Source organism: Toxorhynchites rutilus, chromosome 2 (genome assembly GCF_029784135.1).
Source record: "Toxorhynchites rutilus septentrionalis strain SRP chromosome 2, ASM2978413v1, whole genome shotgun sequence".
Taxonomy (NCBI): Eukaryota; Metazoa; Arthropoda; class Insecta; order Diptera; family Culicidae; genus Toxorhynchites; species Toxorhynchites rutilus.
In genome coordinates, this window is record NC_073745.1 from 83,169,739 (window position 1) to 83,186,452 (window position 16,714).

The following is a 16,714-nucleotide window of genomic DNA, read 5'->3' on the forward strand; positions in this document are numbered from 1 at the left end:
CATTGGAAACTGCAACATCCCAATTATGAGAACACTTGTAATACCAACCTCGAGCCAACCGCGAGTAATCGGTTATATGTTACTAACATAGATGATACTAAAAATTGTCAAAATATTGAACTCCCGGGCCCGTCAGGCTATCGCGATATGAGCCTTGATAAAAATATATATTTTGGACAAAAAAAAATCTATCACAATAAATAAAACATTGTTTTTCGTGAGATAAACAATTGAATAATTGTGAAATGTTAAGCATTACCTAAACAAACTAAGTCCCACAATTAGATTGGTCCTATTTGTACTCCTCAAATTGTACCGACCAAACAGAGCAAACAGAGTTACAGCGGAATACGGCTTCCCCTAACACAAACTTCAAAGGCCACTTTTGTACCCGCATACATTTCTGCATTCCAGCATGTGTTTCCCTAACACGAACTACAAAAGCGAACACAATGCTCATCCAATCAATAATTCAATCGATACAAACAAATGATTACGAATTCAACGGTGGTCCTACCTCAAGCATATTTTTTTTCCTATATATTTTTTATTTCCTTCAATTTTTTCCATTTTTTCTCGCCCTATAAACCTTTTTTGGGCAAATATGCTCATAACAATATAGAAACAGCTCAAATGGAGCGTTCCGTTCCTGAGCGATGCGCAGTTTTGTGGCAATTGATTCATATGAGAGATTGTTCAACGAAAACCTAGAAAAATCTCAACCCTAAGATAAAACCATTATACATATTTTCTTTCGATAAGTATGATATTACGAACAATTTTTTTGAAGTGGGACTATGTCTTACATTAAGGATGCCAAATCAGAAAACAAGTCACGTTTTTATGAAATAAAGCTAACATTAATAACTATTTTTGCTGCGAACGGATTTTAATGATTAGCATGCCAATCGAATCGGAAATTTTCTAAGATTTGTTTATATGATATTGTAATTTAAATTGTAATGTTACAATTCTATAGTCGGTATATGGTTTAAATTGATAAAAAATGTAAGCATTCCCATTTCTCCATACATTTGTTCTGTCCTTTTGTATGCTTTCCCGAACAGAGCTGTCAATAACGGGCAACTTATGCAGCCGCTAGAATAGAAACAACGAAGGAGGATAATGAAAAGAGAATATTTGCGAAGTAAACTCGACCCTTGCATAGTAGGTAAGCTGTCGCTAGCGTATAAGTATTGCATCTCCTCTGAGGAAAAGTCTCAGTATATTTCTGTGCCCGAAGCAACAAAGGTCGCTTATTCTACGCGTTTTGTGTTTTATGTTTCCCCTCGAGATGTGAACGTTAGCGAATATTTCACTTGAATTGCATCTTGCGTTGCAATTAACACAACCATCCGAGCCATGGTAAAGCAGGCGAAAGAAGGGAAGAGTGCAAATGATTATAGGTCGCTTCTAGCCATCACTGTTTGGCTTTTTGTGTGTTGCTTGTTTTCGCTGCGCGAAACTTAGAATTGTAGCTTTGTTGACGGTTTTGACCGAGAGTCGAGAAACGATTTTTCATAAACGGTCATTCTCGCGATGTTCCATTTTTATCACTGCAACTGTGTGCATCTGTTAGACGCGTGTTTGATGCTTGTTGAATGGCGATGCACGGAAGATGTCTCTCGTTAAATATCCAGTGCAATGCATGCATTGATATAAAGAAACAAATTGCGACATATGACCAATAAGTGTATTGTTCTCGCGAAGGCAAGAAAGAATCGTTGCTTCTCGAAATGATTCTACAAAACCACGCAAGCCATTAAACGTTTTCAGGGTCCCCGGAACTTTTTACTCAAGAGTAATATATGGAATACGGATGTATTCGCAAATAATATCAGAAAAGATAAGCCAACTACTTAAAAAAAAGATTGCGTAGTCCTACGTTCTAAGCGGTTATGTTTTGGATACAACCCCTCGAATTTTTTCATCTGTCAGACACACCCATTCCTTATTACATACAAAAGAATTTGCGTAAGTGTTGGTAGCTTATTTAGAATCAGTTAACGGGTGATACTCTACGACTCGTTCTTCGGTACCGAAACACTAAACCCATCACTATACTCGTTATCAATTACATTTTGAAAAGTTGGCTCGCAACTAGGTTTTACAAAGTTGCAGCTGACGTAAAACGTAATACAGGGAAACTTCGATATAACGTACCCTCGTTATAACGTACCCTCGATATAACGTCACTCGGTATAACGTACATTTTACCTCGATATAACGTACACATTTCCAAAGGGTAAAGGAAGAAAATTTTCAATATTTTTTTCTGATAGAACAATGAATTATCTGTATTGTGATGCTAAAACAAGTTTTGTACCTTCAATCAATCCCGAAATACAGCTGGTTTTGTAATTCCGGATTCTAAACGAATCAAGCTTTAATCAACAGTACGAAGGGAAACATCATGAGAAAGGCTGGTTTCGTCTTCTGATTGAAGTTATTCATTAACTTTACTAAAACAGCAACACAATAATGTATTATAGACTACGTTTGTGAGTACTTTATTATGCTTCGATATAACGTACAATTCGATACAACGTACAATTTTGAAAGTGAAATGTACGTTATATCGAAGTTTACCTGTACATACGACTTGTTTCGAAATTAGACTGGAAAATAGGACAGCACTATCAATCTACAGAAGTGTAATCTAAGGTAGTCGTAATCTATAGCGCTATTCATCTGTTAATATTTGTTCAATTCTCCCACAAGCAGCATCATTAGTGGTGAACAAACGATGGTTAAACGTTTCTCTCTTCGTTGCTTCGAAGGGATTTCTTTGCCAGAACCAACGATCTGTTTCTCCATTTCCACGGTGCGAGACAATTTCCAATCGAAACCGTGTTGCTCTTGCCCATCCTTCGGTGTAACTTCTTCATAACTTTTCATCCACCGAGAACGCGTAAAAAAACCCGCACGCAAGACAAACTAATTCTTGCATGTCCACGGCGCCTCGGCGGCTGTCTGTCGGTCGGCGAACGGAATTGCAGGACGTGATGAATATTTACCGCTTCATTATTCGCCCATGATGGTGATACTGGTGAAGGTTCCGCGCCGTTGATTGGTAATGCTTCTACCGTCGAGCCATTCGAAATGCTTCCATGGGGGTGATGATAATTTTTCTGTAATCTCCGGAATTTGTTCATTGACAGTTCTCTTGATGCATTGCACCAGTATGCGGGATATTGCGGCTATTGATTGTTTCATCCAATCAAAGCAATACTAACATGACGAAGGCCCGGTGCGGTCAAATGTATCAAAATCGCATGAATTGTTCAGATCCTGTGTAATTCAATGACGAACATCGTTTTTCTCGGCCGATTGAAGCGTGCAAAATTCCCACGCTTTTGTGGAGTGATGCATGGAAATTTACCGCTGTGAGTTTCTCTGATGCTATCTGACGATGAACCTTAAGTCTGGCAAATTGATTCTCACCATCGGGTGTCGGGAGGCGGCAAAGCGTGAAGCATTCACGTTGTGCGAAGAAAGCATATCCGACATCTGCTTTCGCATCATTCGATTACTCGGTCCTGCTGCCCTCTCGTGCAAGAGCACTATCGGTGTGGGGGTTCTCCAATCCGATCGCTCAATGTCCTTCGCTTGACATGCATTCATTTTTAATTTGGACGCTAGATAGAAGCCCGGTCCGGCTGGTTCCGGAACCTAAAGCAACGCATTTGTCATGCAGGGGATGATGTCACTCTGGTCGTGGACGCTATAGTTCTATAGTTCTAGGGCGTGTCAGTATGAAATGTAGGCAGATTCTGGCCGTTGCAGCGGCGATTTGTGCCTAATTGCTTTCTATTGTGATTCCATTCTTGACTGTTCGCAGCGTACCTTCGCAGCAGCATCAGAAACTGCAATGTGCAATATCTCGAACCATTTCGCATCGTTCAAGTAGGAAAATGCCCGATGGCAATCGACGATGTTTGGTCAGCTGAATGTTTTGCTTTCATCAATATTCATTTGATTTCTAACGAGTTTCGATGAGCTGAAAATGGGAGCAAATTGCTAGCAACAAACATTGAGCAAATTCAATCCTTTGTGTGTTATTATGATATTAAGCACAGAACAAACATAAAACTCAAATTCAAAATTCTATTACCGACAGTTTCCGTACCGAATTTCAGGGCTGTGTTCCAGGAGACTCCAGCTCAAAACTATTCGTCGAATGGACTTGAAACTTTCGTAGAATGTGATATAGAAACCTAGGGATAGCTAACAATAACACAACAATGCACTTTTAAGAATATTTAAGAGAATAACTAGTGAGTGCTTGTGACTCAATCTTAAAACGCGATCTTTTTTTGGTAAAGCTCATTTTCTATTTTAAATACTGAGAAAAAATGTTGCCCTAAAATTATTGGTCATCTATTTCCATTATAAAACTTAAATTATCCGCCTGAATCAATCCAATTTTGGATAGCTTATTCTGAAGTGAAATGTATCCCAAAAAAATCGTCATAAACGTCCAAAATTGTAGAATTTCCTTTTTCCTTTATCTTTTTTTAATCTTTTCTTTTCCCCATTTTCCTTTTCTCCTTTATTTTTTCCTTTCTCTTTTTTTCCTTCTTTCATTTTCTTTCATTTTTCCCTATTTTCCTTTTCCTTTGTTTCCTTTTTACTTTTTTTACATAATTTTTTTTGGTAAAATTCATTTGCTCTTTTGGAAGAAAAATATTGAAAAAAATGTTCCCCTAAAATATTGGCTATCGATTTCCGGAATTATCCGTCTGAATCTATCCAATTTTGGATATCTTATTCTGAAATGAAATTTATCCCAGAAAAATCGTCCGAATCTGTAAAATTTATTTTTCCCTTTTCCTTCTCTCCTTTACATTTATCACTTTACCTTTTCCCCTTTTTTCCCTTCAGGTAAAGGGGGAAAAGATAAAAGGAAAATCAAAAAGAAGAAAATGGGTAAAAGGAGAAAAGTTAAAAGAAAAATCAAAAAGGAAAAAAAATATTTTCCTTTCACCTTTACATCTTTTCCTTTTCATCTTTTTCTTTTCATCTTTACTTTTCTCCCTTTTCCTTTATTCTCTCACCTATTCCACTTAACCTTTTCCCCTTTTTCTTTTCCTCTTAACCATTTCTCCTTTTCCTTTTTTCGTTTTACCTATTTCTTCTTAATTTTCTCCTTTTATTTTTTCCCTTTACCTATTATTGGAGTTAACACCTGCGCTCCTCTACTGTGGTTGTTTCGACCCACACAACGGTAACAACTGATACGCACCTTACTGCTTACAGTTCTGTGATTTGTCAGTGTAATGTGTAAACAGTTAAAGGAGATTAAAAAATAGAAGAAAACTTTAATTTTTCCAATTTTTCTATTCATTCTCTCCTGTTCCCCTTTTCTTTTACACATTTTTCTTTTTTTTTTCTTTATTTATCTTGTTATCGTTTTATCTGTTCTGTTTTTTAAATGGATGAAGGGGTAAAGGGGCAAAGGGAGAAAAGTTAAAAGGAAAACCAAAAAGGAAAAATTTTCTTTCACTTTTTCCCTTTCTCCACTTCTCCTTTTCAACTTTTCTTTTTCCCATTTTCTTTTATTCTTTCACCTTTTCCACTTTCTCTTTTCCGCTTTATCTTTCCCCATTTTTTCTTTTCATCTTAACATTTTTCTCTATTTCTTTTCTTCTTAACCTTTTCCCCTTTTCCTTTTTATTTTTAACTTTTAATCCTTAATTTTCCCCTTTAACTTTTTGCCTTTACCTAAGAGAAATAGGTAAAGGCAAAATTAAAAGTTAAAAGTAAAAACTTTCCCTTTTCAGTTTTTCCAATTTTGCTTTTTATTTCCTTTTGCCCTTTTCCTTTTTACTTTTATTTTTTTCCATTTTTCTTTTTTCCTTTTTTTCCAATTTAACTTTTCTCCTCTTCCTTTCTTTCCTTCACCTTTTTCCAAAAAGAGGGGAAAGGGTAAAGGAAGAAAAGTTCAAAGGAAAATCTAAAAGGGTTTTTTTTAAATTTTCCTTTTACCTTTTCCCCTCTTTCTTTTCATATTTTCCTTTCTCCCTTTTCATTTATTCTTTCACCTTTTCCACTTTACCTTTTTCCCTTTTTCTTTTTCTCTTAACCCTTTCTCCTTTAACTTTTTGTCTTTTACCTTTTCCTTCTTAATTTTCTCCTTCTACTTTTCCATTTGCCTATTTCTCTATTCCTTTCCCTCTTCACTTTTTCCAATTTTCCTTTCCTCCATTCTCTCCTTTTCCCCTTTTTCATATTTCTTTTCCATTTTATCTTTTCTCCTTCTTCTTTTCTTCCATTTGGCCTTTTTCTTTTTCCTTTTTTGTTATTGGCAGACTTATCTCACTTCTTAACTAGGCGAACCTAGCCAGAATTTTCACCTGCCCCCGGGCTTCTGAATGCCAAAGGGGGACTAGGCTCTGCGGAATGCACGTATCTGCATGCTCGTGCTGTTTTAGTCCTGACCGAGGAATTGTCGGACAATCGCGCAGGTGCTAAGGATGACCGACTTTTGGATGCCGGCCAATTCCTTCTCGATGATTAACACCTTTAGCGCTTCCAGAAGTGTCTTCGGGATAATTCCAGTTCCAGAGAGAACGACTGGAACAATTCTTGGGACCTCCCTTAGCCCCCACAGTTCCTTGAGCTCCACGGCCAATGGTCGGTACTTGCAGATTTTGCGACCGTGGGTCTCCTCCAGATTCTGGTTCAGTGGAATAGCGACATCGATGATGGTGACTTTGCGGTCGCTCTTGTCGTAAACCATTATATCTGGGCGGTTGTGGTGGATCGAGAGGTCGGTCAGAACAGTGCGATCCCAGTACAGCTTGAAACGGTCATTTTCTAGGACAGGTGCAGGCAGGTACCGGTAATTTGGTACGTTGTCTTCCAGCAGAGCACATTGGAGCGCCAGTTGTCGATGAACAATACGGGCCACGTTGTTGTGGCGCTCGGTGTAGGCTGCGTTGGCCAAAACGGGACAGCCTCCCATAATGTGCTCTATGTTTTCACCTGGTTGATGGCACATCCGGCAAATGTCATCAACGTCTTGATGCCAGACGTACCGCCTGCAGTTTCTCGTCGGCATTATCCTGTCCTGGATGGCTATCATGTCGGCTTCTACTACTGAAGAGAGTTCACCACGCGTTAGCCACAGATTAGATGCGGCCTTGTCGACGTGTGGCCGGTCCAGTTGATGGGGGTGGGCACCATGCACTGCCTTCTGCTTCCAAGCTGCAATCTTCTCCTCCACTGTCTGCAGATTGCAGTTGAGTTGGTACTCCGCTTGCGCCAAGTGCAGAGCGCTGTATCCTCTGTCGGCGGCGTAGACAGCCCGTTATAGCGCGTTTTGGTTGGCGCGTTCTGCGAAGTACTCGCGCAGTTGTCGTACCTGGGCAACACACAGTGCAGATATGTCGACTATTCCAAGTCCCCCTTCTTTGCGTGGCAGTGAAACTCTCTCCAGTGCCGATTGAGGATGGTGCATTCCGGCCTCTTTAAATGCTTTCCTCATCCTCCTCTCAAGGTCCTCTAGGTCAGTTTTGCTTCATTTGACTACACCAAAACTGAAGGTCAGCAGGGGAACCGCGAATGTGTTGATCGCGCGTACCTTGTTCCCCGCGTTGAGGAAAGTCCTCAGGACACAGTTCACTCGACTCAAGAACTTGTCTCGCAGCTCCGTCTTGATGTCGGAGTGGCGAATCACGGTGATCTGTCGGAATCCAAGATATTTATAGGATTCGCCACGAACCATGTCTCTTATGAACTCGCCGTCATAGACCTCGTAACCTCCGGATTCGGTAAGCTGCCCTTTCAGCAGATGGACACAGCGGCACTTGTCGAGGCCGAACTCCATGCAGATGTCCCTGCTTATGTCTTCGACAACCCGGATAGCTACACCTAGACGCTGACGTGAATCAGCGTAGACCTTGATTTTGTTGGCAGACTTATCTCACTTCTTAACTAGGCGAACCTAGCCAGAATTTTCACCTGCCCCCGGGCTTCTGAATGCCAAAGGGGGACTAGGCTCTGCGGAATGCACGTATCTGCATGCTCGTGCTGTTTCAGTCCTGACCGAAAAATTGTCGGACAATCGCGCAGGTGCTAAGGATGACCGACTTTTGGATGCCGGCCAATTCCTTCTCCATGTTCAACACCTTTAGCGCTTCCAGAAGTGTCTTCGGGACAATTCCAGTTCCAGAGAGAACGACTGGAACAATTCTTGGGACCTCCCTTAGCCCCCACAGTTCCTTGAGCTCCACGGCCAATGGTCGGTACTTGCAGATTTTGCGACCGTGGGTCTCCTCCAGATTCTGGTTCAGTGGAATAGCGACATCGATGATGGTGACTTTGCGGTCGCTCTTGTCGTAAACCATTATATCTGGGCGGTTGTGGTGGATCGAGAGGTCGGTCAGAACAGTGCGATCCCAGTACAGCTTTGGTTTATTTTTTGTTTATTTTTTTCCTTTTTTGTTTTTTTTTTGTTTCCTTTGATTTACTTTGTTTGATTATTCGATTATTTTCTTTTCTTCTTTTCTTTTTTACTGTTTTACTTTTTTTTCTTTTTTTTTTATTTTTACCTTCCTTTTTTTTTGGTAAAATTATTCTTATTCTTTATTCTAGAAAAAAAGTTTTGATTTTTTTTTCCTTTTTTTTCTTTTTTTTCTGGAATTGCAGGTAAAGGGGAAAGTTAAAGATAAAAAGGGAACCTTTTTCCATTCCCATTTCCACCTTTTTTCCTTTTTTTCCCTTTTTCTGGTAAAATTCATAAGCTATTTTTGAAAAAATTGTTTAAAATATATCGTTTTCCGCTTTTCATTTCCCCCTTTTTCCCTTTTCCTTTTACCTTTTCCTCTTTCATTTTCCCCTTTTACCTTTTCCCTTTTCCTTTTTGCTTTATGTTTTCCACTTTACCTTTTCGCATTTTCTTCTTTCCTCTTAACCTTAATCCTTTTTTCATTTTTCTTGTTTTTTTAATTTTTTCTCTTCTGTTTCTTTTTTTTCTTTCTACCTTTGTCCTTTTTGCCTTTTTTCCTTTTTTTCCCTATCCCTTCTTTCTTTTTTTCCATTTTTTTCCTTTCTTTTCATGTTTTCCTTTTCTTCCTCTTCTCCTTTTTCGTGAAATTCATTTTGGAAATTTTGGAAAAAACATTAACTTTTTCTTCTTTTTTCTTTATTTCATTGTTTCCTTTTTTCATTTGTTACATATTTCCTTTTTCTTTTTTCCGTCATGAACTGTATGTAAAGGGGAAAAGGAGGAGACAAAAAGGAAACATTATTCCTTTTTGTTCTTCGTTGCTCTTTTTTTTCCTTTTTTTGGTAAAATTCATTACCTATTTTGGAAAAAAAAAAAGGAGAGGGATCTGAGCCTAAAGGCACAGACGAAAAGTTGACGTAGGACTATGAGGACAATTGTCTTTGAGTTGACTCTTTGTAGCTGGTTCAGAACTCTGTTCAACTTATTCAATGCTCTAAACAGAAAGGGTTTTGTTTCTAGAAAAAAAAACCTTTGTTTTTTGACCTAAAATGAGTTTCGAACGGGTTATAAGAGAATCTGGTAGAAACAATCTGGAACCATTAATTATTAATACTTTCTATTTTTAATAGAACCGTTAAAGAAAACATTAGATGGATATTCTAACATTAACGTGAAAAACTCCACATTCTCTGGGTCTCTTGTATCCGATGTTCATAAATGTACATAAAAATCCTTATTAATATAACCGTCGCTTCAGAAATACAGGATCTTTCAGGTTAAACGCTCACGCAAAAAAAATCGAATAGCTCCTTATAATTTTTTTTGCTCCCTCGATGCTAACACTGCACTCCCCACTTCGGGACGATAATATTCGGCTACTCGTTCAGTCTGATCGGATGGTTTTAGTGTTAAGATATACAATTTACAAGAACGTGTATTTTTAGTGAAATCGTATTACTCGAGCAACTGAAGCCTTAATGAAACTGTGTCCTCTTATGGAAAGAATCTCAACATTTCTCGTCGTCGATTACTTCCTCTAGAGGTACGTGAAAGACCGTTGCTATGTTAATAAGCCACAAAATTAGGAAATAACTCGGATTTTCAACAGCATCGAAGTCGTAATGTTAGAGTTGTGCATGAAGAATTTTGTTCCCCGTTTTAAAGGCGTTATCGAAAAAAGGGATGGTGACATCGAAAATGTCCTAAAATAAGTTTTATTTTTGTTTTTTTTAAATAAAAATCGATTCACTTTTGTAGAAGTTATTAAAATTTGTTGCGTGAGCGTTTAACCTGATAGACCCTGTATTAATCGACCGATTTTTATTTCTTCGCTAAATGCAAACAGCATTTGAAATCTCTTAATTTTTCGTTACTTTTTTCGTAGAGTGACCCCAAATCAAAGCCGTAGTCCTACGCCAGAATGTTGGAAAAATATTCCACTAAAATTATTGATCATTTATTACCACCATAAAGCCCGAATTATCCCTCTAAATCTATCCAATTTTGGATACCTTATTCTGAAGTGAAATGTATTCCAGAGAGTGTTAGTCAGAAGGTTCAGTCTTCCCATCTACTATTCTCCAAATGGGTCTGACCCGTATAGTGACATGAGTTGACCCAAGCTCTACGTGACAGTCCTTCCTTAATGTAAGATCAAGGAAACTAATGGTGGCAACACGGAAAAATTACACACCTGAAATGAAAACGAAAAAAACATTCATTAATATATTATATCTCTGTACGAGTAAACATAAATTTAACAATTCATTACCCCCTAAGGATCAAAAGAGTATACGGTCGGAAAACGCAAATAACACCAAACAAGTATACAAAGAACCATTAGCGAGTTGACCTTCACACAGCGCTAATGTTTGCACAACTTCAAGTTGACTAGAGCGGTCGACCTCGCCGTGCCATTTCGCAAATTTGACCAACACAAACAAGAAGCCCTACAAACAAACAGTGCAGCAAATCGCTGTAACCGATATTTACCTAACACAACAACAGCTCAAAAAAAAACGGTAAATCAAGTCAAACAATCATAAAGAGTATCAATTACAGAGTATACACAAACCGCACAAATCCACCAACCTCCTTCCCCTTCCACACGATTCAAACCCAAGCGTCGGAATATGTTCTCAAGCTTCATTAGTTCGCAAATAAATTGTAGTAACTATTCGATTAATAGCCATGCAAATGAAGGATTGCCGCCGCCGCCGCCAGTAATTCGTTCGTCCATATCGTGTGTGTGCCTTAAGCTAACAAAACGATACATCGCTCCCCAGCTGGCGTTTAAAGTGCACTGGTGGGTTGGACCGTTTAAAACAAAACGGTGACGACGCGAACAACGAGGAAAAGAACCTGAACCTCGTAGTTATACAAACGATTGTAGTAATTTCACCGTTTTACAAACAATTTAAATTGATTAACCCGCCGAGGCAGAGACGATGCAAATTATCACAATCGATCGCAATAATCAGGGTCGAACACAGTTTTACTCACGCGCACACACACATCCAATCGCCCGGATTACGCGAAGAAACTCGCACGCACGCGAAAATGAAAATGCGATTATATGGAATACCTGTCTCGTAATCGCGGCTGCCGCCCACGCCACGAGAAAAAAGCGCTTGCATAAAATGTTGCAGCTTTAAGAACAAAACCGTATGCATTTGCCGGAGCGCAGTCTTGTCTCGGCACCTTTTCCTCCGTCGCTCGTGTCGAGAGTGGAGAAAAATTAAATTCAGTTTGCGATGACAGATTTATGATATGTGCATAAATTTTCCAGCAGGCAAAGTCATACCGGTTCTACTATGGGGACGCCCAAGTGTCGTAGTTTCCGTTCCTGCCCATCCATGATGTAAAAATAAGTGGACGGATGCGATCGATCTGCATATATTTTGATGTGTGTGCTGTTGTTGTCAAATTTACAAGTCAAATTGTGGACCGTAGGCTATGTGGTTTGTGTGACAGCAAGGCATTTTCTCCCTGGACGGCCTCGCGTATGTCTGTTTATTTGAGGGACCGAACAGCAAAATCTGTACAAAATTGTCACCCTTAAGCTTAAATTGAAAGGACTACAACGAAGAAGTGGTTTGATATGATTAAAAACCGTTTGTACAGTCATGTTTTCATCACAAAACAAGACATACCGCGATTAACTTTGCAAACACTGTTAATTTCAATGTAACACCCCTAGTGATGAATTCTGGAATGCTTTGACAGAAGTTTATTTGGGAAATTATCCTCCTTCAGTGAAGACAGTTTTGCTACGATTTATTCGAACAAGATGTGCCAGGTAGAATTCGAAAGGAAAGAACATATTTTGGACACTCATGTCAGAAACGTGAGAAATTGTGGAATTTCCTTTTTTTTCTATACCGTTTTTCTTTTTGCTTTTTCCTTTCATCTTTTCCCTTTTTCTTCACATTTTCCCCTTTTCCTATTCACTTTTTCCCTTTTTCCCTTCACATTTTTCAATTTACCTTTTCCACTCCAACTTTACCCCTTATCTTCCCCTCTACATTTTCTCTCTTTCCTTTTACCCTTTTACTTTTTCTCTTCAACTTTTCAACTTTACTTTTTACCCTTTTCCTTTTCCATTTTTCGGTTTTCTCTTTCCCTTTTTCTTTTTACTTTTTCCCCTGAACCTTTCCCTTTTCCTTCTACCTATTGCCCTTTACCTTTTCTCCTTTACATTTTTTTTTGCCTTTTCCGCTTCACCTTATCTGCTTTACCTTTTCCCTTTTCCATGTCATATTTTCCTTTTTTTCCCTTTCATTTTTCCTTTCCCCTTCTCATTTTTCACTTTACCTTTTCCCTTAACCTTTTCCGTTTTTCCCATTCCCCTTCACCCTTTCTCCTTTACTTTTTTTCTTTACCTTCACCCCCTTATCCTTTTTCTCCTTTACCTCTTACCTTTTTCCTCTCCAACTCCACCTTTTCCCTTTATTCGTTTACCTTTTCCCTTTCCTTTTCTCTTTACCTTTTCCCGTAAACCTTTCCTACTTTTCCTTCTCCTTTTTATTTTTTTTTATTATTCCCCTTACCTTTTTTCCTTTTCTTTTCTTCTTTTATTTTTTTTCCATTTCGTTTTTCTTTTTTCCAACTTTTCTCCTTTATTTTTTCATTCACCTTTCCCCCTTTACCTTTCCTTTTTACCTTTTCCCGTAACCCTTTTCTCCTTTTCCTTTTCCCCTTTTTCCTTTTTTCTTTTTCCTTTTCCACTTTTTTTTTCTCCTTCTTCTCCTCATCCAATTCAATCAAATCTACTGTTTTTCTTGTTTTATCAATTTCGAAAATCGATTCTAATTTAACTTTTTTGCGTTAAAATATAATTGAAATTGAATTTGAAATGTTTGATATAATTGATTTTTTTCAATTTTTGAAATTGAAACATAATTGAAATTGAAACACTATCAATTTTACTGCAAGCGGTCCATTCTGAAATGCTTTGACAGATGGTTGTTTGGGAAATTATCCTCCTTCAGTGATGATAGTTTTACTACGATTTTTTCGAACAAGTTGTGGCGGACAGAGCCGAAAGGAGAGAACATGTTTTGGATACTCACGTCAAAAACGTGCGAAATTGTAGAATTTCCTTTTTTTGTTTTTATTTTTTCCCATTTCCTTCAATCTTTTCTCTTTCTCTTTACATTTTCCCCTTCCTCCTTTTCCATTGTTCCCTTTCCCTTTTTCTCTACACCTTTTTCAAATTACCTTTTCCCCTTCACCTTTTCCCCTTCACCTTTTCCCCTTCACCTTTTCCACTTCAACATTACCCTTTTTCTTTTTCCCTTATCTCTTTCCTCTTTTCCCTTTACTTCTTCCCCTTAACCTCTCCCTTTTGCATTTTACCGATTGCCCTTTATTATTTTCTCCTTTATTTTTTCCCCTTTACTTTTCATCTTCTACTTCTTCCCCTTTTCACCTTTTCTTTTTTTTTCCTTTTTCATTTACCTTTTCTCCTTTTCCTTTTCCCCTTTATCTTTCCTTTTTACCTTTACTTTTACCTTTCCCTGTAACCCTTCTCTCTTTTTCCCTTTTACTTTTCTTTCCTTTTTTAATTTTCTCTATTTCCTTATTTCCATCTTACCTTTTTTTCCTTTTTTTACTTTTTTCCTTTCTTTCCTTTTTTTACTTTTTTTCCTGTTTTTCTTTTTATTCTTTTTTTTTATTTTTTCCTTTTCCTTCTCCTCTTCCTTCTCATGCGATTCAATCAAATGTGCTGTTTTTTTTGTTTTTTCAATTTCAAAAATCGGTTTCATTTTAACCTTTTTGCGTTGAAAAAAGTTTACCGAATTCAACGGTTTTGTATCAATAAGGAACGGTTTTTTCTGTAGTGAAATTTAGATGAATTTATTGGCTTTCGGGTTTCGACAAAAGATTTGAAACAAACAAACAAAAAAACTTCTCTGAGTAATCGTGGCTCATGTTGAATATATCGTGGTATCGACTTATTACCCGTGTTCACAATATTCTTCGTATTTTTCGAATTATCTGTGAATAAGCTGCGTATTCTCTGCGAACTCTCTTAGAATTAGCTGCCGATTCCAGTTCTCTTCCGAATTCTTTCAGAATTCTCTTTGAATTCGAAGAGAATTCGGAGAGTTCCATTTGTATCCTCTCCGAAATCTCTCTTTGAATAATTTGAAAATAATTATCAAAGAATCTCCAAAATCTCTTTAAATTATCTCTGAATTCTCTTCAAATTCTCTCCGAGCCCTTTCTAAATTTTCTCCGAACTTTTATTGAATTCTTTCCGATACTTCTCCGAATTCTCTCTAAATTAATTCTGAATTCTCTCCGAGCTCTCTGAATTTTCTACCAATTCTCCCCGAATTCTTCCTGAGTTCTCTCCGAATGCCTCATGAATTCTCTCCAAATTCTCCATGAAATCTTTCTTAATGCTCTCTGAAGACTTTTCAAATTATCCTTGACCTCTGTGTTTTCTCTCCGAATTCTCTCTCTGAAATTCCGTATTCTCTTTCCGTCTTCTTCCCGTATTCTCTACGTATTCCCTACTTATTTTCTCTATCTTCTTTACATCTTCTCTACGTTTATTCCGTTTTTCCCACTCTCTCCGCATTCGCTCTCTATATTCTCCCCGAATTTTCTCTGTATTATCTTCATACTGGTTTCTCTGGGTACCGTGTTCTCCGTTGTTTCTTGTTTCTTGTTTCTTGTTTCTTGTTTCTTGTTTCTTGTTTCTTGTTTCTTGTTTCTTGTTTCTTGTTTCTTGTTTCTTGTTTCTTGTTTCTTGTTTCTTGTTTCTTGTTTCTTGTTTCTTGTTTCTTGTTTCTTGTTTCTTGTTTCTTGTTTCTTGTTTCTTGTTTCTTGTTTCTTGTTTCTTGTTTCTTGTTTCTTGTTTCTTGTTTCTTGTTTCTTGTTTCTTGTTTCTTGTTTCTTGTTTCTTGTTTCTTGTTTCTTGTTTCTTGTTTCTTGTTTCTTGTTTCTTGTTTCTTGTTTCTTGTTTCTTGTTTCTTGTTTCTTGTTTCTTGTTTCTTGTTTCTTGTTTCTTGTTTCTTGTTTCTTGTTTCTTGTTTCTTGTTTCTTGTTTCTTGTTTCTTGTTTCTTGTTTCTTGTTTCTTGTTTCTTGTTTCTTGTTTCTTGTTTCTTGTTTCTTGTTTCTTGTTTCTTGTTTCTTGTTTCTTGTTTCTTGTTTCTTGTTTCTTGTTTCTTGTTTCTTGTTTCTTGTTTCTTGTTTCTTGTTTCTTGTTTCTTGTTTCTTGTTTCTTGTTTCTTGTTTCTTGTTTCTTGTTTCTTGTTTCTTGTTTCTTGTTTCTTGTTTCTTGTTTCTTGTTTCTTGTTTCTTGTTTCTTGTTTCTTGTTTCTTGTTTCTTGTTTCTTGTTTCTTGTTTCTTGTTTCTTGTTTCTTGTTTCTTGTTTCTTGTTTCTTGTTTCTTGTTTCTTGTTTCTTGTTTCTTGTTTCTTGTTTCTTGTTTCTTGTTTCTTGTTTCTTGTTTCTTGTTTCTTGTTTCTTGTTTCTTGTTTCTTGTTTCTTGTTTCTTGTTTCTTGTTTCTTGTTTCTTGTTTCTTGTTTCTTGTTTCTTGTTTCTTGTTTCTTGTTTCTTGTTTCTTGTTTCTTGTTTCTTGTTTCTTGTTTCTTGTTTCTTGTTTCTTGTTTCTTGTTTCTTGTTTCTTGTTTCTTGTTTCTTGTTTCTTGTTTCTTGTTTCTTGTTTCTTGTTTCTTGTTTCTTGTTTCTTGTTTCTTGTTTCTTGTTTCTTGTTTCTTGTTTCTTGTTTCTTGTTTCTTGTTTCTTGTTTCTTGTTTCTTGTTTCTTGTTTCTTGTTTCTTGTTTCTTGTTTCTTGTTTCTTGTTTCTTGTTTCTTGTTTCTTGTTTCTTGTTTCTTGTTTCTTGTTTCTTGTTTCTTGTTTCTTGTTTCTTGTTTCTTGTTTCTTGTTTCTTGTTTCTTGTTTCTTGTTTCTTGTTTCTTGTTTCTTGTTTCTTGTTTCTTGTTTCTTGTTTCTTGTTTCTTGTTTCTTGTTTCTTGTTTCTTGTTTCTTGTTTCTTGTTTCTTGTTTCTTGTTTCTTGTTTCTTGTTTCTTGTTTCTTGTTTCTTGTTTCTTGTTTCTTGTTTCTTGTTTCTTGTTTCTTGTTTCTTGTTTCTTGTTTCTTGTTTCTTGTTTCTTGTTTCTTGTTTCTTGTTTCTTGTTTCTTGTTTCTTGTTTCTTGTTTCTTGTTTCTTGTTTCTTGTTTCTTGTTTCTTGTTTCTTGTTTCTTGTTTCTTGTTTCTTGTTTCTTGTTTCTTGTTTCTTGT

General features: G+C 37.1%; 1 protein-coding gene across 1 annotated transcript in view; it reads right to left on the reverse strand.

Moving 5' to 3' along the window:
* LOC129769908 (low-density lipoprotein receptor-related protein 1) overlaps positions 1-16,714 on the reverse strand; it is a 274,104-nt gene that overhangs the window by 169,322 nt on the left and 88,068 nt on the right. The window lies entirely within an intron of this gene.